The following is a 25,163-nucleotide window of genomic DNA, read 5'->3' on the forward strand; positions in this document are numbered from 1 at the left end:
GGCTGCCAGGAAGTGGATGTGATAGGTCCTTCCAAGCATAGTTTCCAGAATGAGCCAATCGGAGTGAAGACTGAGCTGACTCAGGGACCAGCGAGTGTCCTTTTTTTTTCTTACCTAGGAACTGCTAATGATGGGACAGGATTCAGGTCTAGAGGGATGTTGTGCTGACTGTTCTGCAGGTGATGAGAGCAGTGCGAGATATAGAGCAGTGGAGGCAGGTGATAGGAACCAGGCCATTAGATTCCCTGTGGGTGCATCATGTTGAACAATGTGGATGTGAGGGAGGTGGTAGAAAGACTAGCCATAGTGAGTGTGATGGTAACTGACCCAATGTCATGAGGAAGGGAGAGGGTAAGAGAGAAATACATTATAAAGGCGGTGATTTGAATTTTGGAAAGAAGCTGATTAGGAAACAACACATCCTTCCCAAGGCATATTTTCTGTTAACTTTGGATTTGAGCCTCTCGAAAGAAGTGGTGTGAGAGAAATGTAGTGGAAAGAATGATGTGCAGCAGGTACTACAATGTGAAGGCCTCAGCACTTTGGGATTAGGGTGGGAAGGGTGAAGTGTGATTCCATGCTTTTGGTGCCTTGTAGAGACAATCTAGGGGACTACAAAAATATTGCTTGACAGGATCAGCGTCAAAACACTCACACTCCCTTTTGGGCCAACATGTCTTCCAACCTATGTTCATGACACCCAATGTGTTGAGTAGAGGCAGTGGGGCCTACGTGTCTGGCTTAGAGCTCAGGTATCAAAATGTTTTTATCTGCCCTTATTGTTGGTGGAAGGCACAGTATCAGTATGGATACAAGGAGAGAGTGATTTTGATGGGACCTAGGCCTAATATCTTCTCAGATGGAGTAGTAGAGGGAGCAGATGGATGGGGAGTATGATGAATGTAAAATCATAGGAGAGAAGCTGAACTGTCCCCATTAACAGGATATGATCTTTGATGACTTGGCCATTACCTTCTCTCAAGAGGAGTGGGGGCTCCTTGATGAGGATCAGAAACTTCTGTACTGCGATGTGGTGCTGGAAGTTTTTACACTTCTGTCATCTGTAGGTAAGACCTTTACATCTCTCCTATTGTCCTGAAATGATGGCCTCTGTTCCTTTATTCTGCAGGTGTAGCTTTCTCTCTCCCACAGCCAGACCATGGGCTCTGCCAATTTTCCCCATTATCTTGTCAAATGCCCTGTGGCTGCCAATCCTAAGCTGTGTGGAGAGCCCTGAGCAATGGACTCCACGAACATCCCTAACACCAATTGCCTCAAAATGTGCAGGAATATCTGGGAGTCAGGAGGCTTAGAGGGAGCCTCATGGTTTCCACCTGCTCTTCTTCTCCCTGAGGAGGTGACTATATCCAGATCCATGGCTTCCATTTCTACCCCTTCCTCTAGCTAAAGTTTCTTTGTGACTGTGCCAGGTTATGTTCTTCACTTACATGAACCATGGCTGTTCTTGTAAGACCCTCCTTTAATTGTTGTTTGTAATCTTCACTTCCCTGAATACTATTGCAAGCTGAATTACTCTGGGCCAGTACAGGCTGCTCACCTCTGCTCTGTTGCATTTCATTAATACTCAGAATATTTCTATTTTATGTACGTGTGCAGGGAGAACCCTGTTTTTTTTTACACAGGATGAACATGCAAGGTATTCTCAGAGGAGGCTTGGCCCTGTTGAGTGGTAGCTGGGGAAAAGTATGACATAAGGGAGGTGTACAGATCATACAAGGAACTTGCTCATTTCCAACAGTTTTGACATGAAAATGACACTGGCAACACCTCATTTCTACCTCATCTTTCTCGTACTTGACACTTTGCTAACTTATCTTTTCAACTATGACTTCCTGGATTTACTGCTGCCTTCATCTTCCTGGTCTTTTTGCATCACCTGATTTTTTGCATTGCTCTCCCTGCAGTATTCTCAGACATTGACCTGCCAATGTGTCATGAGGTGCACAAACATGCTTAAATGATTCTTCAATATAGCTACAAAATTACTGAATTTTACTGTGAATGAGATATAACCTACCTCCTGCATAGTTTGCCAATGTCACCAGCAGACAAGCCATGCTGAACACTGTTAGATGAAGAATGAGCTGGAGATCTGGCTTCTCTTCCATGTGGTGCTTGCCATGTTTGTGTCTTATTTCTGGTGAGATCTTCCCTGCTTCATGATATTCAGAGGCCCAGAGCTTCAGCAGCCTCTTCTTAATCTTTCCAGCACATCTCTTATTCTTAGACAATTGAATGGAATGAATGTATTATGTGTAACACACTTTTGCAATGGGCCTTCCCCTGTCACCACAGTAAACATGCGGTTCCTCACCATTTCTCTGTTTTCAGGTTGTTGGCATAAAATGGATGAGAAGAAGGAGCCTACTAGGCAGAGTGTATTTAAAGGAGAGTCACAGGACAGGGCTTCTAAAATGGCTCCAGCAACCCAGAAGACCTACCTGTGTAAGTGGTGCTTCTCAGTTTTAAAACATATTTTGCACCTGACTGAGTCACAAGCAGCATACTCTGAGCAGAAAGCCTTCTTCAGTGACACATCTGTGAAAGACTTCTTTTTAAGTGCAAAATGTCACCAGAAGCAAAGAGATTCCAGTGGAGAGAAGCCCTGGAAAGAAGATATGGACAGGGTCTCGTTTGTGACCAGGTGCAGCTTCTATTTAACATGGGCGCTTTCAACCAGTAGGGAGGTTGGCAAAGACTTGCCAGCCATCTCAGATATTCTCCAACACCAGGCCACAGTTAGCACTGAGGAGCCACACAGTAGCAATGACATTTTCCAGGAACATCCCAGTGCAAAAAGTCATCACCAATATGTTGAATGTGAAAAAGCTGCCAACAGCAACCAGAAAGTTGTTCAAAATCTGGATGTCTCCTCTGGAGAAGTAAATAATGAGTGTAACAAATGTGGGAAATGTTTCACACGAAAGTTTAACCTCATTGAGCACCAGAGAGTGCACACTGGAGAAAAGCCCTATGAGTGCAGTGATTGTGGGAAATCCTTCAGTTGGAGGTCTAAACTCAATCAACACCAGAGAGTTCACACTGGAGAAAAGCCTTATGAGTATAGTGATTGTGGGAGGTCCTTCAGTCGGAGGTTTACACTCAATCGACACCAGCGAGTTCACACTGGAGAAAAGCCCTATGAGTGTAGTGATTGTGGGAAGTCCTTTAGTCAAATTCCTACACTCAGTCAACACCAGCGAGTTCACACAGGTGAAAAGCCCTATGAGTGTAGTAATTGTGGGAAGTCCTTCAGTCATAGATCTACCCTCATTAAACACCACAGGGTTCACACTGGAGACAAACCCTATGACTGTAGTAACTGTGGGAAGTTATTCCGTCATAGATCTACCCTCACTACACACCGCAGAATTCACACTGGAGAAAATCCCTAGGAGAGTGGTGATTGCCAGAAAACTATACTATTCAGTGAAAACTATACTCTCGTTGAACTTCAGAGAGTTCACACTGGAGAAAAACCTTACCAGTGGCGTGAAATTGGGAAATCTTTTAGCCAGGCACCTGAGACTTCACTCTGGAGAAAAGCCTTCAATGTGTACAGAATATTTTATTTTACTCAATCAGAATAACAGTAGTGAAGGAGACTCTTTGACACCTATTTACCAAAATGTAAACTCCTTTTAATGGAACACACACTCTGCTACACTCCTCATAGGTTTCAGAATCAAGTGAGGCTTTAAGGAGCTGCATGCACTTGCTAACCTGCTTGAGCCTACTACCCGATTGATGTCACTGTGAGTACTTGTGGCTGGAGTAATTTCACCTCTACCACCTGGCTCACCTGAACAGTGTGCATCAGTCACAACCCCTGCAAGCTCAGGGAAAATGAATTATGTGTTATCACTTCTGCCTCATGAATAATGAATACTGAAGTTTTGGCAGGATCTGCACTCCTTTCTTTCTGACTAGGGAATGGACTGAGCCAGGGTTTGTCCAGAGCACCCATGCTCAGCTAGCCAATGCCAGCTGTTTCAGGGACATGTGGTTCTCACAATATGCTGTGATGAATGGGTTCAGGTTCTAATTCACCAACCTGCTAGCAACTTGCTGTATACTGCTCTGATTTATGATCATTTAGTAAAAGTGTTTTTGCCTTTGTACTTTTAATTCTGTTAGTTCTATCCACTGCCTGGATGATTTGAATGCAGAGTTGTAACCTGACTGCATGTAGAAGTGAACAGATATTGTGGGGATCCCAAACTTTCTGTGATTTAAAAGGGACCACATGATGGCCTAAAATCACTCTTTTTTTTTCAGTGTCACACCAATAAATTTAATAAAAATATACTTTCAAAATATGTAAAAACAAAAAATGTGAGTGAAAAATGTTTACAGTCTAGTGCAGCAATGCTTATGTGAGGGGTTGTGAGGAAAAATGTGTATTCTGGTTGCCTGAAGCTTTACTGAATGAGAATATGTGTGAACATGCAGAGATATAATTAGTGACACTATAGAGAGGCAAAAAAAGTAAAAATTCCAAGTGTGTATTTTTTCATATTGCTCTTTCCTTGCCCCCCAAATTATCACTTCCTGTTCCTGGATTACCCTTGTTATTAGGAACTCTAAGCCATGTGTGGCACCATACCTCCACTTTCAACCATCCTTCAACCACAGATCCTGCCGTAGGTCCCTCAGCCTCTTGAAGTGACAATTTCCCCTAAAAGTGTTGGGTGTTCCTAGCTTCATCCTTTTTTTCATTTTGCTTACCCTCATCCTCAGACAGATGCCTCCTGCTTTTATTTTTATCACTCCTCACCTGAGGACTTTCCATTGATTTTTAGAGAGAGTGGGAGAAAGAGTGGTGAGGGGAGAGGACAGAGAGGGAAGAAAGAGAGAGAGTGAGAGACATCAATTGGTTGCCTCCCGCACAAGGGGACTAGAACCTGCAACCCTTTGGTGTGTGCAGTATGTATTGAGATGATGGTACACTGCGTGTTCATGATGTTTCCTTGAGATGTACATATGAAGCCAGACAACCAAGGGTTCCAGGTTGCCTGTCCTACTTGAGCCAATAAAGCACAGACAGGGTGGAATTGTATATGAGCGTTGATTCCAATAATGCCGGTGGTATGGGAGAGCAGCAGGTCACGCAGGAAGATCTGCTCTGTACCCCACTCTCCCATAAGCCAGCGAGCGGGCTGTACGGGGAACAAGGACAAAGTTTCCATGGGGAAGTGGGCAAAAGGAGTAAGGATGGGTATAATGGTCACAGATTACAGGCAATGTGGGCAGTGTGGGCTGGGGGTTGCAAAGGGCAGGGGGCATCCAGGACTCCATTGTTTCCTTTCCTCAACAAGGTTGTTAATCTTTCCATGATAGTGGCAGCTCCCACATGGGGAGGATGGCAGCATTTCCGGTGAGCTCCCAGGTCCTGCATATAACTCCCAGCCAGGTTAGAATGTGCTTTCTTAAATCAGAACAAACAATTATGGGTAACAGAGCATGAGTAATGTTTCTTATAATTATTTCTTATACATAATAAGTAGTCCCAAATATTCTATTTCTGCCACTGACGTGTACACTTGCCAAACCTGTAGCTTTAGTGTGTGTGTGAATGGAGTTCCATGCAATGATTCTTATTTACTTATTTATCTATTTTATTTAAAAACCTGTATGGTTTTATTGACGTCTCCTCAATTAATTCAACTTGAAAAAAAAGAGGGAGACAGAAAAAGATATAATGATTCCTGAGGTGTCCTGTTAAAACTCGCTTGTTTTTAAAGTCCCAGCCCCCAAGTTTGTCTAGAACCATCTCAGGGGCCCAGGCATGGCTCCTCCAACAAGGATTCATTTGGGAGGGACTAAGGCACACCAACCTGCTGGTGACTATCAAATTGTTTCACCTCCAAGTGGGCTGGCAGGGCCCCTCTTCTGGACACCGCCTTATGCAGATGTTCCAAGAGCCCCTTCTGCCAAGGTCACTCTGTGCAGCCTCCCAGGTGTCCAGCGACTGTATCTTACTAGAGGGCAGGCTTCTGGGCACCCACACCAATTCCTGGGGTGAGAGATGGGACCCCCAAGGGGACACCAGAGGGTTGGAAGGGCAGGGGCAGGTGTGGCTCAGCCTGGGGTGGGCAGGGGCAGGGAAGAACACATTGTCTTCTCCATCACCCCTTGGGAGATTGCCTATGCAGCTGCCTCTGGCCAGGGTGCACAGACTCACAGGGAAACATACAGACACCTCAGGCACAGAAATACACAGGTACAGAACACCCCCATCTAAGATGGTCACTCAGGTGCAGGGCTTATGTCCAGGTTCACCGAGACCAACACTGTAGACACAGGCAACAACTTGAGGGGAACACACACACACATAAACACACACACAATCAGGAACACCTAAAGGGGCAGCAAATTCACACATACAACCAACACGCCCACATGCAAATAAACACTCCTCAAATGATGAGTCAAACACTCCTCAAATGCTGAGTCAATGTATCTTGAAGGAAACATTGAGAATTAAGGTGCTGCCCTGGCCAGATGGCTCAGTTGGTTGGAGCATCATTTAATTTATTCCCCAGACCCTCAGAAAAGATTGAGGGTTCAGTTCTTGGTAAGGGGATATAGCTCAGTTGAGGAATCCATACCTGCTCAGGGTGCATAATGGAGGCAACTGATCAATATTTCCTCATTTCAATTTTTTTTCTCTGTCTCCCTTCCTCTGTCTCTAAAATCAATGACCATATCCTCGGATGTAGACTCAAAATGTATTAAGGAGTTGAGATTTCAAGAACATCCCATTAAATCCAGAGCAATCTCTCTAGAACAGTCATCAGAATCATCTAAACCCAGTGGAAGACTGTCTCCTTTTACCTAAGAGGCTGAGAACATCGATATCATGGATCTCAGGAAGATCCCACACTATTAGTTTCATTGTCATAATCTTCTTCTTGCTTATATTTAAGCATTAAATTCTCATGATTTCTGAATAAAGTCATCACTTAATTTTTTAACGTAAGTTAATCTTTGAGAGATAAAAATGAACTTACCCCTGGGAAAAGGCAGTTCTGAAAGATTCCAACATGGCTTTAGGGAGATAGTGGGGTGGATCGATCCCATGGTGAGCTAGAAAGTGTGCGTTACATAGAGAAACCAGGTTTCTAACCTATAAAAACACTGCCAGCAGCACAGGAAGCAGGAGCCAGCCAGCTTGCAGCCTTTCATAAAGCAGAGCGGCCCCTGGAGACCACTTGGAGGCTGATGGCGGGTTTCTAAAGATGGTTTCTTGAGAAAGACATATTGAAATGTCTAAGGCTCCGCATTATCTCAGATATGGTTTCATTGATTGCACATCCTGCCCTATTTTTGTGACCTGTGGCCTGACCTTCTGAAATTCTGTGGGAAGTTACCATCATTGCTGCCTCCTTGGAAAGTTCTGTAGTGGTCATTTTCCTCTGGAGCACTGTGCTTGCGGTGAATATACGAAGTACCTTACAGACACACTTTAATAATAAAAAAGCAAGTTGTTTAAGCCCCAGGACCTTCCCTTTGCACTCAGTCCTGAAAGGTTTCCTCTGGACACAGAGTTTGCTGGAGGTGCCCACAGCAGCCCTTCCGAAGGCAGCCCGGGGCTGAGATAAACTGTGAGTCTTCCCGAGGGAAAAGTGAAGTCCTCACCCAGCTCCCACAGCCCAGCCAGGACCCCACCTTCTGATCCTGGTTGTTCAAACCAGCCACAGGGCCGCCCTTCAGCTCCCAAACAGGCCTGGCTGCTCCCGGAAGCCCCTCCACCTGGACTCTGCCACCCCTTCCCAGACTTGCTTCGGAAGAACCCACCGACTACCCTGGCTCCACCTTCCCCCGAGCTCCCACCATCTGTCCCAGCTCTCCTGCCCATGGTTTGTGGGCTGTCCCCCACTAGAACCCCAGTTCCCAAAGGAAGGAGACTCTGTACGTCCAGAGTCTGGAAGAGGGAGGCTCAACAATGCCATGGCCTCAGACGCTACAGATCTCATGTGTGCCTGCCCTTGGCTGGTGTCCCTCCATCCAGCCTGATTCAAGTTCTGGTCTCTAGAGCCTTCCTTTCACCCACCCACTTAAGAACCCAGGCCCATGGACTGGCAGTAAATGCCCTCACCAACCATATTCAACCCACAGCCCAGCAGCGCACTGTCCCCTAGAGCTCAGGGCTCATCACCTCAACACAGCATCAGGGGTGTGCTCTGCACAGGCCAACCTAGGGAGGGGGGACACTAGCCACAGCACATCCCTACAATGTGCTATGATGTAAAGGCCAAGCCCCTCCTTCTAGAAACCCTTGTATTGCAGAATGTTCCCGCCATTAAAAAACACAGCACCATTTCCTGGAAAATCCATGGTACCTCCAGGACCCTTTAAGGACAGGGCTTTATTTTTAATTAAATCAAAGTGGGAAATGACCCCAAAAATGCAAAAACAGAGACTCAAATGACTCCAGTGGTGCTCAGGGCTGTGTGTGTGGGATGGTTGTAGGCAGGACTTTCCAAAGATGAACCCATCAGGAGACCAAAGAATCAGGAGGTGCCCCCCATACAGAAGGAGGTGCAGCCGCAGTGGGTCAGGTGACTTGGAGATGGGGAAGAGCAGGCTGGAGAGAGCACCGAGTGGAGACAGACGGTGCCTGGCCAGCTCCTCTCAGGCAGACACAGAACCCAAATTCCTACCAGGCCACCTGTTGGGCTTCATTCTGCCAACCCCTGGGATGGACAGACAATATCCCAACTGCAGTAGGAACATCCCCAGCAAAGGCAGGATGGAGTGAGGAGGGGGGCGCTGTGCAGGCAGATGACTCATCTCAGGGCAGTGGGCGAATGGTTCTCTCTCTCTCTCTCTCTCTCTCTCTCTCTCTCTCTCTCTGTTAATCCTCAACTTAGGATGTTTTTTCATGACTTCTACAGAGAGTGGAAAGTAGGGGTTAGGGAAAGAGAGAGAGAGAAACATTGATGTGAGACTCATTGGCTGGATGCCTTGCCCACGCACCCCAAGTGGGGCTGGGGATCCAACCTGCAGCCCAGGAACATGCCCTTGATTGGGAATCTAATTGCCCACCCTTCATGTGTGCGGGATGACCCTCTTACGATTGAACCACAATGGCCGAGTTGGGGTGGATGTTTACCCCATAAGGAAAGATCAGGGCCATTTTCTCTTAGTAGTTTGATGAAGATCGATCACCTCTTTTAGTTGCTAAACTTCAACACACTTCCATCACACCAGAAGCTCCCTTGGCTCAGCAGCCAGCAACCCTCCTGCTGGGCAGACGATCAGCCTGTGCAGGTCAATGTTGGAAGCGATTTATTACAGTGGAATGGGTGGGGCCTTCCTGGATCACAAATTTTCTTGGAGCTCAAGCCGACTCCTAGGTCAGGTCCATTAGTAACTCATGCAGCAGAGCTTAGTCCATTTCCTACTAACCATGGGATAGAGTGGCCACCAGCCTGGATTTGGACTAGAGAGGGCCTCAGAGCCACATATAAGGACCCAGCACCAACTCTCCCAGACAACTGCTCACTGCTTTGGCTGCCCACACCCATCTGGCCAGCTGCCACTGTGGCTCCCAGCCTTCACACCTGAGAGCAATCTGGGCTCCTCAACCACCTGAATCTGAAATAGCCCCACCCCAACACCTGGCTGGAGGGTGCAGAGACCACAGGGGCTTGTCCAGGCCCAGAGCTTCTTCTGGCTGCTTTGATTTTAGTTCCAGGGAACACACTGACGTCATCATTTCTTGTGGGTAACTCTGTAGCTCACCCTGGTTCCCTATCTGCTACACTGAAAGCAGAGGCACCTCGCTCCTGTTCCCTCAGTCATTTCCTGCTCATGCTCTGCCCTCATGAAACCCTGGCTTCTGGTCACCATGGGGTCCCTGGGCTGTGCAGGTGTTCTAATGTGCATGGATTGACAGGGTGAATGAAACAAATATATTGATTTTAGAGAGTGAGAAAATGGGGAGAGAGAGAGAAACATTTATTTGTTCTTCCACTGATTTTAAACATTCCTTGGTTGATTCTCCTAATTGCCCTCACCTGGGATGCAATCTGCACCCTTGGGGTTATCCATATGAGACTGTGACTCACTGCACAATCCACACATGGCCAGACATACATGGGATTTTAAGCAAAATAACCCACTAAGGTACCTGAGATTAGATAGACAGGAGAACCACCTTGATGACATATAATGAGGAAAGTCTATAATATGATTCATGGGTTTTCATCAGTGTTTTCTTTACATGGAAATATTTCAAATATGCTATTACAAAGGCAAAATATTTCATTGCATCAGTTATTCTGTATTCAGAGAAAGAAAGACTGAGAAGGGTCAGATGAATTTGGTTTCAGGAATGCATGCATCTATGGAACCATCAAAAGCATATGTTTGAAAAAATGTACATTTAAAATGATTGTACTTTAATAAAACTTTTAAAAATGTATAAAACTTGCCACTTCCCAATTATTTTATTGTTTATAAAATTTCTTGAGCATATTTGTTGCTACTGTATCAGTACATTGGAAAGAGGTATAATGATGTGCTACTAAAATCTTATCATATCCATGTTCGATACCATCATTTTAGCAGTTTATCACTGACAATGATGAGAATATTTATATGAGGGAAAATGACAAATACTACCAATCTAGACTTCGCTTAATGTATTATTGAATGCTTAGACTTAAAGAGTATGGGTAATGTTAACAATGCAGACTGAACTTATAAGTATATCGTATACTAGTAAGTGGGCCTCTAATTCTACATAGGATAGAAATTGAGAAAAGTAAATTTTCTTCTAGTATTCAAAACCAATAGTTCTTATGGCAGAGAAGTCACTCAAATCATTGAGGAATGAGTGAAATTCAAACATATGTGTTAGATGCTGCACTGTCCTCCTCTTGGTTAAAATAATAAATTCATTTAAAAATAGTAAAAGATTCTGGAGAGACAATGAAAGAGATTAAGACATCGTAATAAATGCAATGAAATAAGATCACCATAAAAAATTCTTAGGAAATGGAATTAAATGAAAGCCAGGTAACACTAGACTCATTTCAGGGGCTAGTATTTACAAAGGTTAACCATTGCATGGGCTGGCAGATTTGTAGAAAAACTGGAATATTTATTAATGTGGGTGGGTGGGAAGGCAAAAAAAAAAACCACAACAAACAACCCTTGACTTTAGATCACATTTCTGCATATCTTAAAATGTAAAACATTCCCCTATATTACAACATTTTGATAAATAAAACATATAACTATATAAAGAACTAAACACAAATATTCCCAGCAGATTTATTTATAATACCACAAACCTGGAAATAATTAAATCATAGAGAGGTCAATAGATAAAGTGGTTATCCATAGAACAAACACAGTACTACTCAGCAATAAAAATTACGTATTTACATAAGCATTAGTTTTGAATCTCAAAATAACCGTGTAGCATGAAGAAAAACAGTATTTATGAAAGAGTATACACCTGGTAGTGCCTATAAAATTATAAAAAATATGAACTAATTTATTGTAAGGGAAGGAAAATTAATGACTGCATTGAGGGCTAAGGAAGGCAGAAAGAGACATTATAAAAGGGTAGGAGGTAAATGTGGGGTGTGCCAAAAGTAGGTTCAGAGTCCTTGTTATGAAATAAAATAAATAATAAAACAAAAATATACTCTGCCCTGGCCAGTAAGGCTCAGTTGGTTGGGCATCATCTTGTCCAGTGAAAGGTCACTGATACCATTCCAGGTCAGGGTCCAGGCCCCACCTCAATGCCCGGTAGGGGGCGTGCAGGAGGCAAAAGATCTACATCTCTCTCTCATATCGTGTTTCTCTCTGCCTCCCCACCCCCTACACTTTCATAAAGAAAACTGAATAAAAGTATCTTTTAAAATATTTTGAAAAGAATCAACTCCATGTTTTGCATACTCACAACCATAAGACTACTTCTGCACTAGCATCTGTATGAGTGACAGATAAGTTTATTTCACATGTGACAGTTTCACAGCTTTATATCTGTGTCAAAGGTCACCAAATAGTATACATCAGAAAAGTGTGCTTTTTTGCATGTCAGTTCTCATTTCCTGGGAGGAACAGCCTTGCCTCAGTGGCAGCAAATATTGGCAGCAGCGAAGACTATTGCCCTCAGAACCAACAGGAATGCTGACTGGTCACTAAGACACAACCTGGGATGAATTAGGGCATTACCTTCCTCTAGCTTCCAGTCCTTGCCTGTTGAGCAGCTACCCTGAGGTGAACACCCTTATAGAGGTTAGAAAATCCCACAACACCATTAGGTAATTGTTTTCTGCCAATGACTTCAGCTACAGGAAACAGTTCTGAAAGTTGTGAGAAAGCCTGTACACAGATCCCATAAGCCACAGACCCTGGAACCACTTGTGGATTTACTTTCAGAAGAGGCCCTTTTCATCTAATTTACTGAAATCTCTTCACGTCCCTATTGAAACAGTGTTTCTGTCCTAATAGTGGCTCCACCTCAGAATCTTACAACAAATGACACCAGTGCATGAAATTTCCTACATCATAGCACATGGCTCCTTTGCAGAACCTGCAGAAGAGTTACCCTAAACATTGCTGAGTCTTATGTAATACCTACTGCGAACAGAGAATATAATTCATATTGTTCACAGAAGCACAGCAAAGGCCTCCTCTTCAGGGTGACCTTCGACCTCACCAAAATAGAGGCACCAGGCTGCAAATTAGAACCACCAATGTCCTGCATTCTTTCTTTCAAGGCCTTGGGCAGCAATGCAGAATAAGCCAATATTGGACCAAGAGAGATTTTCTGCCATCATGCTGCCCTCACAAAGCACAGAAAGTATGTTATTCCCACAATATCTCTTCACTTCTACATGCAGACAAATCACAACTGTGCTTTCAAATCATCCCACACAGTGAATAGAACTAACAGAATTGAAGGTACAAAAGAAAAAACACCTTTACTAAAAGACCATAAACCAGAGCAGGATACAGCCAGCGGTTTACAGGTTGTTGAATCAGAACCTGAACCTATTCACCACAGCATGTCTAGAGAAGCACAATGTCCCTGAAGGAGGTAGCGCTTCTTAGCTGAGGATGGGTGCTCTGGACGAACCCTGGGTCAGGTCCATTCCCTAGTCAGGGGAAAAGGAGTGCAGATCCTGCCAAGACCTCTGTGTAGTCATAATTACATCAAGTAGAAGTGAAAAGACATCATTCATTTTCCCTGAGCACGCCGGGGTCTTCACTGATGCACACTGTTCAGGTGAGCCAAGTGGAAGATGTGAATCACTTCAGTCACAAATACTGGCAGTGGCATCAATCGTGAAGTAGGCCTGGGCAGGTTAGCAAGTGCAATGCAGCTCCTAAAAGCCTTCCTTTTACCTGAAACTTAAGAATATAACAGAGTGTATGTTCCCTTAAAAGGGCTTTGTATGTTGGGAAATGGGTGTCAAAGTCTCTTTCATCACTGTTATTCTGAATTAGAAAAAAAAAAACAAACCTGCACATTTAAGTCTTTTCTCCAGAGTGGACTCTTAGGTGTCTAACTATGCTAGGTTTGCATGTAAAAGATTTCCCACATTCACTACACTCATAAGGCTTTCCTCCAGTGTGAACTCTGTGGTGGTTAATGAGGTGAGACTTCTGACGGAAGGTCTTTCCACAGTCACTACACTCACAAGGCTTTCCTCCAGTGTGAACTCTCTTATGTCGAATGAGGTTAAACTTTTGTCTCGAACATTTCCCACATTTGTGACACTCATAATTCACTTCTCCAGAGCCGACACCCAGATGTTGAACAACTTTCTGATCGTGACTGGCAATTTTTTCACATGCAACACACTGATGATGACTTTTCCCATCAAGATATTCATGAGATACCTCACTGGCACTATGTGGCTCCTCAGTGCTGGATAATATCTGAGATGGCTGGCTTGTCTTTGCCAACATTCTGAATGGTTGAAGGCACCCATGGTAAGTAGCAGCTGCACCAGGTCACAAACGTGGCCCTGTCCATATCTTCTTTCCAGGGCTTCTCTCTGCTGGCATCCCATGGCTGCTGGTGACAGTTTGCACTGAAACAGGAGTCTTTCACAGATGCATCAAGGAAGAAGGCTTTCAGCACAAAGTATGCTGCTTGTGGCTCAGAGTCAGGTGCAAAATATGTTTTAAAACTGAGAAGCACCGCTTACACAGGTAGGTCTTCTGGGTTGCTGGAGCTGTCTTAGAAGCCCTGACCTGTGACTCTCCTACAGATACACTCTGCTCAGGAGGCACCTCCTCCTCATCCATTTTGTGCCAACAACCTGAAAACAGAGAAATGGTGAGGAACTGAATGTTGACCTTGGTGACAGGGGAAGGTCCATTGCAAAAGTGTGTAACAAATAATACGTTGGTTCCATGCAATGGTATGAAAATTAAGATGTGATGGAAGGATTAATAAGAGGCTGCTATGAGGCTCTGGGCCACTGAATATCACAAAACAGAGAAGCCCTCACCAGAAATGTGATACAAAGATGGCAAGCACTCATGGAAGAGAAGCAGGATCTCCACCTCATTCTTCTGCTAACAGTGCTCAGCATGGCTTGTCTGCTGGTGACGTTGGCAAGATGTGCAGAAAGTTGGTTATGTCTTATTCCAGTAAAATTCAATAATCTTGTAGCTGGTGATTGAGGATCACTTAAATATGTATACATACCTCATAACACAAGTGCAGGTTAATATCTGAGAATACTGCAGAGAGCGCAGTGCAAAGGATCAGGTGATGCCAGAGGTGACAAAGATGAAATTAGCCAAATCCAGGAAGTCATAAATGAAATGACAAGTCACCAAAGTGTCAAGTACGAGAAAGAAAAGGTAGAAATGAGGTGTTACAGTTGCACTTTCACCTAAACACTGTACACAGCCTTTATGTCATCTCTCCTACCAGCTGCCACTCAACAGGGCCAGGCCTCCTCTGAGACCATTTTGCATGTTCATCCTGTTTAAAAACCAGGGTTCTCCCTGTACCTTCTACTGTACAAGTTCGTAAAAGGTAAATATTCTGGGTATTAGTGATAGACATCAGTGGTGAGCAACCAGCACTGGCCCAGAGCGATTCGGCTTGCAGTAGTGTTCAGGGAAGGGACTATTACAAACAACAACTGAAGGAGGGTCTTACAGGAAAAGACCATGGTTCCTGTAAGTAAAGAACATAACCTGGCATAGACAGTCATAAAGAAACTTTAGCTAGAGGAAGGAGGTCAAAGTGGAAGCCATGGATCTGGACATAGTCACCCCCTCAGGGAAGAAGAGCGAGGGGGAACCATTAAGTTGTTTGACTCCAAGACACTGCCTGCACATTTTGAGGCAATTGGTGGTAGGGATGGTAGTGGAGTCCATTGCTCAGGACTCCCCATACAGCTAAGCACTGGTATCCACAGCACATTTGACAAGACAGTGGGGGAAATTAGCAGAGCCCGTGGTGTGGCTGTGGGAGAGAGAAAGCTACATCTGGAGAATAAAGAAAGAGAGGACATCACTTTAGGACACTAGGAGACATGTGAAGGTCTTACCTACAGATGGTACAAGTGCAAAAACTTCCAGCATCACTTCGCAGGAAAGAAGTCTCTGAGCCTCATCAAGGAGCTCCCACTCCTCTGGAGAGAAGACAAAGGCCACGTCCTCACAGTCCATATCCTGTCATAATAGGGACAGTTCAGTCCATGGTCAGCTTCTCTCCTAGGATTTTACATTGGTCATACTGCCCACCCTTGACATCCATCTGCTCCCGCTACTCCCCACATCAGAGAATATACCAGGCCTGGGTCCCATCAAAATCACTTTCTCCTTATATTCCTACTAATATTGTGTCTTCCCATACCAACAAAGGCTGCTGTGCAGATAGGTTATACCTGAGTGCTGGAACCCACATGTAGGCCACCCTGCCTCTTGTCAATACAATGGATGTTACCAACAGAGTGTAGGTAGAAATGTTGTTCACAAACAGAGTTGAGTGATTTGAACTAGTCTTGTCAGGCAATACTTTTGTAGTCCCCCCCAAAATACCAAGAACATGGCATCACACTTCACACTTCCGACCCTAATCCCAGGGTGCTGAGGCCATCACTTTGAACTACATGCCACACATAATTCTTTGAACCACACTTCTCTCCTATATCTTCATTCTCAGATGCACAACTTCAAAGTTAATGCCAATATGTCATGAGAAGGACAGGTTGTTTCCTAATCAGCTTATTTTCCAAAACTCTAACTCACCACCTCTGTAATGTATGTCTCTCCTACCCTTGTCCCTTCCTCATGCCACTGGAGATTTTCAAGCCAGGTGACACTGATGTATGCTGTCCCATACCTATTGATCACTGTGTCAGCTCTCTACATCAAATGGCATGTAGGCATATGTATGGCATCTAAGCTCTGGACCTGGCATTTAGCACAACAATACCCCTCTTTTCAGCTATTACCCTAAAATACCCCATATCATGTCATCTAGACATCACCAGAAATGCACTCACCCTTCATTCACTCTTATGTCAATGTCAGGTCCCTATGTCCATGAATTCACACTACATCTGCACATGCACATCACTCTTTCTACCACACCTTTCTCACACATGCACTCCCACAGCCCCAGCCCCCATAGTCATCTCCTTGGCCTCTTACTCATTTCTCAGCAAGTGTGTCCAGCGAGTTCTTGGCATGTTCTACCAAAAATGAAGTACTACCGCAATTCAGATAGTCCACACTCATGGAAGCACCCTTGAATACTGTTAAAAAGGCCTCCCTCCTTGATTGTTTTTTCATTCAGACTCACAGATTGAGGATCACATCAGATCTCAGATATCCAGAGGCCACCTCCATTGGTACTGCATTTGATGTCCCTTCCCAGTGACAGCATTTATCCCTCCACTTAACTGTCATACCTGTCCCAGCCTGAATGGCCTTCTACTCCATGCCAAGTGGGTCTCACAGATGATCACTCATACCACTAAGCTAACCCATCAGACTGACAGCAACACTCCAAGACACACCAAGGGTCACAGCAAAATCCTGGCGGGTGTGTTGAGAATAAATACCCATTAGCCCATCTCATCGGTGAATTACTCTTTGGCCTTCAATTCATCTTGTGTTCACTCATCTTTTGGAAGCCTTGGCCACTGCCAAATTATAATATCTCTCCCACCCTCTAGTTGACCACTTCCGTCTCTATTATGTGCTGTGACACCTGACTCCCACAAACTGGGAGCCAAGCAGGAAACCCAGTCCTCAGAGTGACACTCTCTTTCCTAAGCTACTATTATCATCCTGAAATGATTCCAAATTGTAAAGCCATCTACAGCCCAGGATGGTGTGGCTCAGTTGGCTGAACATCAACCCATTCACTGAGAGGTCACTGGTTGGAATAAGCCCTGGTCAGTTCACTTGCCTGGGTTTCCTGCTCAATTTCCAGTAGGGGGCGTGCAGAAGGCAACCGATCCTTGGATCCTGCTCATGAATATTTCTCTGTCTCTTTTGCTCTGCCTTCCTCTCTATCTCTAAATTTAGTAACAACATATTTTTTTAGAAAAAGGTGATCTATACCTCCACTCTGGTCCATACACTCTCCACTACCTTTTTAAGAAATCTGCATCCTGAATTGCTCCTCAGAGTTCCAGACTCTGGTGAAATACCCTCAGTACTATGTTATATACCCTAACAGGCCAATCAATAAATAAATAAATAAATTAATTAATTAATTAAGTTTTTATATCCCCAACGAACATTACTCTACCTATACATTTACCCATCTCAGTTGGTGATGCTTCCATACCTCCAGCTGATAAATCCATGACATCCCATCATTCCTGACTCTTATTCCTCTCTTGCGACCTCAAAATTAGAAATCTGAGTGGCCACACCTAAAACACTAATCCAGAATCTAAGTGCTTCTTCCATCTCCACAGCCACCCTCCTGGGCCAGTTACCATCAAACTAGCATGACTGTATCAACAGCTTATTTGCTAGCCATCCTACTGCCTCCCTCACACCCATATTATTCATCATGCTGCAGCCACAGGAAGTCTAATGAGACCTGGATCAGGTCACCTGCCTCCACTGCTCTATATCCCTCATTGCTCCCAACACCTGCAGCACAGATACCCAAGTAGTCACAACATTCAACTAGACCTGACTCCTGTCCCATTTTTAGCAGTTCCTATGTAAGAAAAAATAAATGGACACTTGATGTCCCTGAATTAGTTCAGCCTTCACTTCAAGCCTTTGCACATTCTGGAACCCAGCCATGGAAGGACCTATTACATCCAATTCTACTGAATTCCTTGCCAAAATCAGGTACCACTAATGTAACCCTAAACCTGGACTTAGGATTCTGGGCTTGGTGTCTCTTCAAGTTTCCCCAGATCCAAGGACTGGAAGAGTGGTTGGACAGTACCAGGACACCACTATCTCAGAGGTCACTAGAGTGTGAGACCGTGAAATAAGCTCCACGTGTAAGTGATTGTGTATTTGCAGGAATCTGTGGAAAGGGAAAGGGCTGTTGAGAGCCTGGAAACCACCTCCTGGGTCCATAGACTCAGGCTGCTCCTTACCCTTGCCCAGCCTTGGGGCCAGGTGATCTAGAGATGACTGCATTACCTCAGGCCTCAAGCCTGAGTGCACACTCTTGACAAGTTCATTATGTTTCAAAGGACTACATTTTCCTGTCCCCAGTGGGTATCTCCTCTCTTCTAGTGTGCTCTTCCTCTGAGCAGTTTTGGGAAAAGTTTACAACCCTGAAGCAGACAATGTCCCTCTTTTTTCACAGCCATCGACTGCCCCAGCTTCCTTGAGAATGAAAGGAAAACTTCTCACACAAAATGTTGCCTCATCTTCTATGCTGCCTTTAGGCACAACACAGGCCCAGGATTCCGGAATCCTCCCAGCTCAGCCACACCAACCAACACCTTATACATTGCAGCCCCTCACCCTCTTTCACCATGTCCCATCGTGTGCCACCCATGAGCGACTCACTATTTTGGACAATTTGACCTGAAATGCAGGACCATACAGGTGCCCACACCGGAGGCTGGAGTATAAATGGTGAGGCCTAGTTGAAGTCTGTAGGAAGAAGGGAGCCTTGGAGACACGGAGGCCTTAGTCCCGCCTGTTGCAGCTTATGAAGCCTCAGACACACCACTGCACAGCAGGGACACTGCACCCGATGCCTAGTCCTAGTCAGGACTCTGAGCACTGAAGCTACTGCCTATGATTACAGAACAAGGAGGTGACAATGACCACCAGGAGAAAGACGAAGGAAGTCAAGCCCAAACCAATGAGCCCCAGAATAATGCGCTGGTCCTGGGCTTTCATTGGCTAAACCCAGCCATCATTAGGTGCATTGCCCTTTGGGTATTGTACTTAACCAGGCCCCACAGGTGGCATTAGGATCTGAGTCACTCACTGATCATTGCAAATATTTGTGTTGGGAAATAACAACTTTAGGTTTCAAGGACTGGACACAGGTTTCTGGGAAGTGTTATCTGCAACTGATTTCTTGTTTTGAGATATTATTTCAGAGTCTGTGAAACAGAATCCTCCCTGAGGTCAAAAGTGTTATTTCAGTTATTCCTGAAGAGTGCAAATCTAAATGGATATATAATTTTTAAGTTTTTTTTAAAAAATTGACTTTTAGAGAGAAGAAATGAGAGGGAAAGAGAGAAACATTGATCAGCTGCCTCCTGCACACCCTCCACCCACTCCCTGGGCATCCAGCCAGGAAATCTGGGCTGTGCCCTCACCAATAATCAAACTGGCAACCTTTGTGTGCATGGGAAGATGCTCAACAAACAGCCACTCTACCAGGCTGATTTTGTATATTTAACATAAATATATCACATTATTAAGAGAAAAAGCAGGCTATGACAAAATATATGTAATCTCATCTTATTAATAAAAACAAATTTGAAAAGATACATAGTCCAAGTTCACATGTTGCGCATTATCAGAATGTTTGTAGTCAGTACACATTGTGAAGCTATGGAGCTAAGAGTTACTGAATGTTTACAACATGTGCCAGGCTCTGGATTCAGTGCTTTACATGCATTATTATTTCATGTAATCCTGTCTGCCACCTGAGGTCATTTAACCATCTGTTTTACAGAGAGGAAATCCAGGCTCCGAGACTCAATGTAAATTGCCTGATTGTAAAGTTAATACAAAGCAGGGATGGGAGTCAAATCCATGTGTCTCTAATAACAGAGTTCTGGCTTCTAATGTGAAGCTCTGCTGCCTCCTAGAACTTAGAATAGGAGATGCATAGCCATTAGGATGGATAGATGTTATTGTGAGTAACAAACAGTCCCAAAGCTTTTAGTGGCTTATGGTAGAAGGTTTCTTTCTTGTTCATAACATGTGCCCACCCTCATTTTCCTTGGAGCAGTTAAAGGAAAACCCACCATGTAGGTACCTGCTAGGTATTATCAGAGATGGGCAGAGAGGGTGGCCATGCTCACTGGTTCCAGGCTTTTCTGTTACAGGTGACAGGCTTCCCTCGCACCACATTTCATTGGTCAAAGCACGTAACAGGGCTGCAGCCAGCTTCAGGGGGTCAGAAGGAAAACCTGGCCTATTCGGTGGGCCCCATGAACTCGACCACACAGTGCTAACCTCTTTCGGGCTGTGCAGGGGTTAAGGGGAAGAGCGGGGAATGGTAGGAAATGACAGTGGAAATCAGTCAAGATGGTTTTCTTTCTCTTCATCCTCATAGTCTTTGTCACCGAGCTTCCCAAAGCCTTCACTGGCAGGATTCAAAGGAGTGAACTTCAATGAGAAGAGTTTGGTCAGATGTCATTGGCAGCAAACTCAACCCACTTCTGAGTGTGGCCTTGTGTAAATAAATCCCCGAGTGCTGCAGTCCACCCACAATTTGGAGGTGAAGATGCACATGTTAGGAGTGTTGATTGGGTACAGGAGTGCAAGCACTAGGCATCTATGTTCTCTTACATCAACATTCGGTCACTACCTTGTCTCCAAGTCTCTGTACTTTTTCCATTGACCAGGTGAGTGCTCCATCAGGTGGGGCTGATGGTAAGAATGCTGACTTTAGTATCACTGGTGATCCTGGGTTTCCATTCATTTTGTGTGTGAACCTCTGCTAAATGTGGTCCCTCCATCTGTCTTCTCTTCTCCATTGCAGAGAGAACTGCGCCTAATTCTCCCTCGTGGCAACAGTATTTTCTTGTGGCCATGCACTCCCAGTAGATGACCAGATCACAGAGGTCAGAAAGTGATGCTCTGAGCAGCCCCACACCCCTTCCTCTATTAGATGTCAGCCTGGCTTTCTCATGGGCAATGGTGTTACCTGCTCTCCAGGGTCTGAGATTCCCACAGGACTCTCCCAGCCCTCTTTTGGGGTATCCAGTATCTCAGTTGTAGGGGGGATTTGGAGCCTAGGATTCTTCTCCTTCAGCTTTCTCCCATATGTTCCCTTCCACTTATTCCTTTCCAGGAATCCTGGATCTTCCAGCTCCTCACAGAAGGTTTAGAGTCCTCCCCAAACACACCTCCACACTCTGTAACTCCTTTCTGCCCTCCGAGTCTTCCACAATTCCCCACCTTTGCTCAGCAAGACCCTTTTCTTCATCCATCGCTGGGGCCTGAGATAGGTCCCCCTTGGGGACAACGTCGGTTTGGATGAGCAGGGGTAGAAGGAGCTCAGCCTGGAGGGTGGGGGAAAAGAACATATTGTCCTCTCCCTCATCCCTCAGGAGATTGTCTATGCAGCTGCCTGTTGCCGGGGTGCATAGACACACAAACTCACAGAGAAACAACAAACACAACAGGCACAGAAACACACAGGTACAGAACACCCCCAGCCTCAGCTGGGCACTCAGGTGCAGGGCCTATGCCCAGGATCAGAGACCAACATTGTAGACACGTACAGCACCTTGAAGGGAACACACAGACACACAAACACACAGACACAAACACCCTGGGCCGCCCAGTCAGTATGGGCCGTACCCCACACACAAGAGACACACAGAGGCACACACCAGAACAGACCTACACAGACATAGAACACTGACACCAAGAGAATACAAACCCACACAGATACAACCAGGAACACCCAAAGGGGCAGCGAATTCACACATACAATCAACAGCCACACATGCAGACAGACCCTCCCCCAAAGGCTAAGTCAAACTAATACTCTGTTTAGAAGGAAACATTAAGAATTAAGTGCTGCCCTGGCCAGGGGGTTAGATCCTTGGTGGGGCATGCCCAGGAAGCAACTGATTGATATTTCCTATGACACTGTTTCCTTTTCTCTCTCTCTCTCCCTTCCTTATTCTGTAAAATAAAAAAAAAAAAAAAACATATCCTTAGTTGAAGATAAAAAATAAAGTGTTGACTTTTCAAAACAAACCATTAAATCTGAAACTATCTCTCTAGAACAGCTATCAGAATCATTTGAACTCAGGGCATGTCTGCCTCCTTTCACCTAAGAGGTTACTAGAATCCACACCATGGATCTCAGAAAAATCCCACACTATTAGTATCATTGTCATGATCCCCACCTTGCTTTTATTTAAGCACTAACTCCTATGACTGTTGAATAAAGTCATCTCTTTATTTTTTAAATTTAGGTTAGACTTTGAGTGTTGAAAATGAACTTACCCATGGGAGAAGGTCATTCTGAGGGATCCAATGTAGCTTTAGACACTGGAGTGTTAGAGTCCATAGTGAACTCGAAACTGTTTTTAAGAAGAGATACCCAGGCCCTAGCTGGTTTGGCTAAGTGGATAGAGCGACCACCTGTGAACTGAAGGGTCCTGGGTTTGATTCCAGTCAAAGGCACATGCTCTGATTGCAGGCTTGATCCCCAGTAGGGGGTGTGCAGGAGGCAGCCAACCAATGATTCTCTCTCATCATTGATGTCTCTATTTCTCTCTCCCTCTCCCTTCCTCTCTGAAATCAATAAAATATTTTTTTTTTGAAAAATAAGAGACACCCAGATTTCTAATGTGTAAAAGCACTGCCGTAACACAGGAAGCACGAGTCAGCCAACTTGCAGTGCTTCTTAAAGCAGGGAAGCCCCTGGAGACCACGTGGAGGCTGATGCCTTGTTTATAAAGATGAATTCCTGAGACAGGCCTCATTTGTGACCAGATGCAGCTTCTCCTTAGCATAGGTGCCTTCAACCAGTAGGGAGGCTGGCAAAGACTTGCCAGCCCTCTCAGATATTCTCCAATACCAGGCCATGCTTAACTTTAGGAGCCACATAGTAGCAGTGAGATTTCCAATGAATTTCTCAGTGGAAAAATCATCACCACTATGTTGAATGTGGAAAAGCTGCCAGCCACAATCAGAAAGTTGTTCAACATCTGGATGTCTGCTCTGGAGAAGTGAATTATAAGTTTAAAAAATGTGGGCAAGGATTTAGACAAATGTTTAACATAATTCATCTTGAGAGAGTTCACACTGGACAAACGCCATATAAGTGTAGTGATTAGGGGGAAGTTCTTCAGACATAATTCTAACTTTATTCAACACCAAAGAGTTCAGACTGGAGAAAAGCCATATGAGTGTAGTGAATGTGGGAAGATCTTCAGCCAAAGGTCTACACTCTGTCAACACCAAGAGTTCACACTGAAAAAAAAAAGTCTTCTGAGTGTACTTACTGTGGAAAGGCATTCCGTCAAAGTTCTCACCTCATTAATCACTTCAGAGTTCACACTGGAGGCAAGCCCTATGAGTGTAGTGACTGTGGGAAGTCCTTCAATCAAAGTCTCACCTCATTATACACTGCAGAGTTCAAAATGGAGAAAAGCCCCATGAATACAGCGATTGCCAGAAATCATTCAGGGAAAACTGCTCTCTTTGAACATCAGAGAGTTCATAGTGAAGAAAAAACTTAAGAGTGTAGTGAATGTGGGAAATCTTTTTACTGCAAATCAAGCAGAGTTAGACACCTGAGAGTTCACTCTGGAGAAAAGCCGTAAATGTGCAGGGAATGTTTTATTATTCTCACTTAGAATAGCAGTGCTGAAAGAGACTCTTGGATACCAGTTACCAAAATATAAACTCCTTTTAATGGAAAATACCCTCTGCTAGGTTCCTTATAATTTTTAGGTACAAGTGTGGCTTTAAGGAGCTGCATTGCACATGCTAACCTGCCCAGGCCTACTACCCAATTGATGTCACTGCGAGTATTTGTGGCTGAAGTGATTTCACCTCTACTACCTGGCTCACCTGTACAGTGTGCATCAGTCACAGACCCTGCTTGCTCAGGGAAAATGAATTATGTCTTCTCACAACTGCTTGATGAAATTATGAAAACTTCTAGCTCTTGGAAGGATCTTTTTTTAATATACAATATACAAAATAAATCTATTCCCAGATTGTAAATACAAAGTAATTAGCCATTTGCATGCAATAAACATTAACATTTCAAGAAAAATGATTTTAAATATAATAATATTACAGGTTGAATGCTTTTTCTGCATCTGTTGATATGATCATGTGATTTTTGTCTTTCAATTTGTTTATGTGATGTATCACATTTATTGATTTGTGAATATTGTACCAGCCTTCCATCCCTGGAATAAATCCCACTTGATCATGGTGTATGATCTTTTTAATATATTGCTGGATGCGATTTGCTAATATTTTGATGAGGATTTTTAGAATCTACGTTTATCAGGGATATTGGCCTGTAATTCTCTTTCTTTGTAGTGTCTTTATCTGGTTTTGGAATTAAGATAATGCTGGCCTCATAAAAAGAGCTTGGAAGTGTTCCTTCCTCTTGGATTTTCTGAAATAGTTTGAGGAGTATACTGGTAGGTGGTAGTTCTTCTTTGAATGTTTGATAAAACTCCCCTGTGAAGCCATCTGGACCTGGACTTTGCTTTCTGGGAGTTTTTAGATTACTGCTTCAATTTCATCAGTTATTATTGGCCTATCCAGGTTTTCTGATTCCTCCTGGTTCAGTTTGGGAGATCATATTTTTCTAAGAATTTGTCTATTTCATCCACACTGTCCAGCTTGTTGGCATATAGTTGTTCATAGTATTTTATTACAATCCTTTGCATTTCTGTGGCATCAATGGTTACTTCACCACTTTTGTTTCTGATTTTATTTACTCGGGTCCTCTCTCTTTGTTTCTTGATGAGTCT

General features: G+C 44.3%; 1 pseudogene; it reads left to right on the top strand.

Moving 5' to 3' along the window:
* The first annotated feature begins 946 nt into the window (after positions 1–946).
* On the top strand, positions 947–23,906 carry LOC139019271 (zinc finger protein 211-like; annotated as a pseudogene).
* The last annotated feature ends 1,257 nt before the right edge of the window (positions 23,907–25,163 follow it).

The sequence above is a fragment of the Myotis yumanensis genome, unplaced genomic scaffold, assembly GCF_028538775.1.
Source record: "Myotis yumanensis isolate MYYU_CA2020_CCGP unplaced genomic scaffold, mMyoYum1.0.hap1 SCAF_11, whole genome shotgun sequence".
Lineage (NCBI taxonomy): Eukaryota > Metazoa > Chordata > Mammalia > Chiroptera > Vespertilionidae > Myotis > Myotis yumanensis.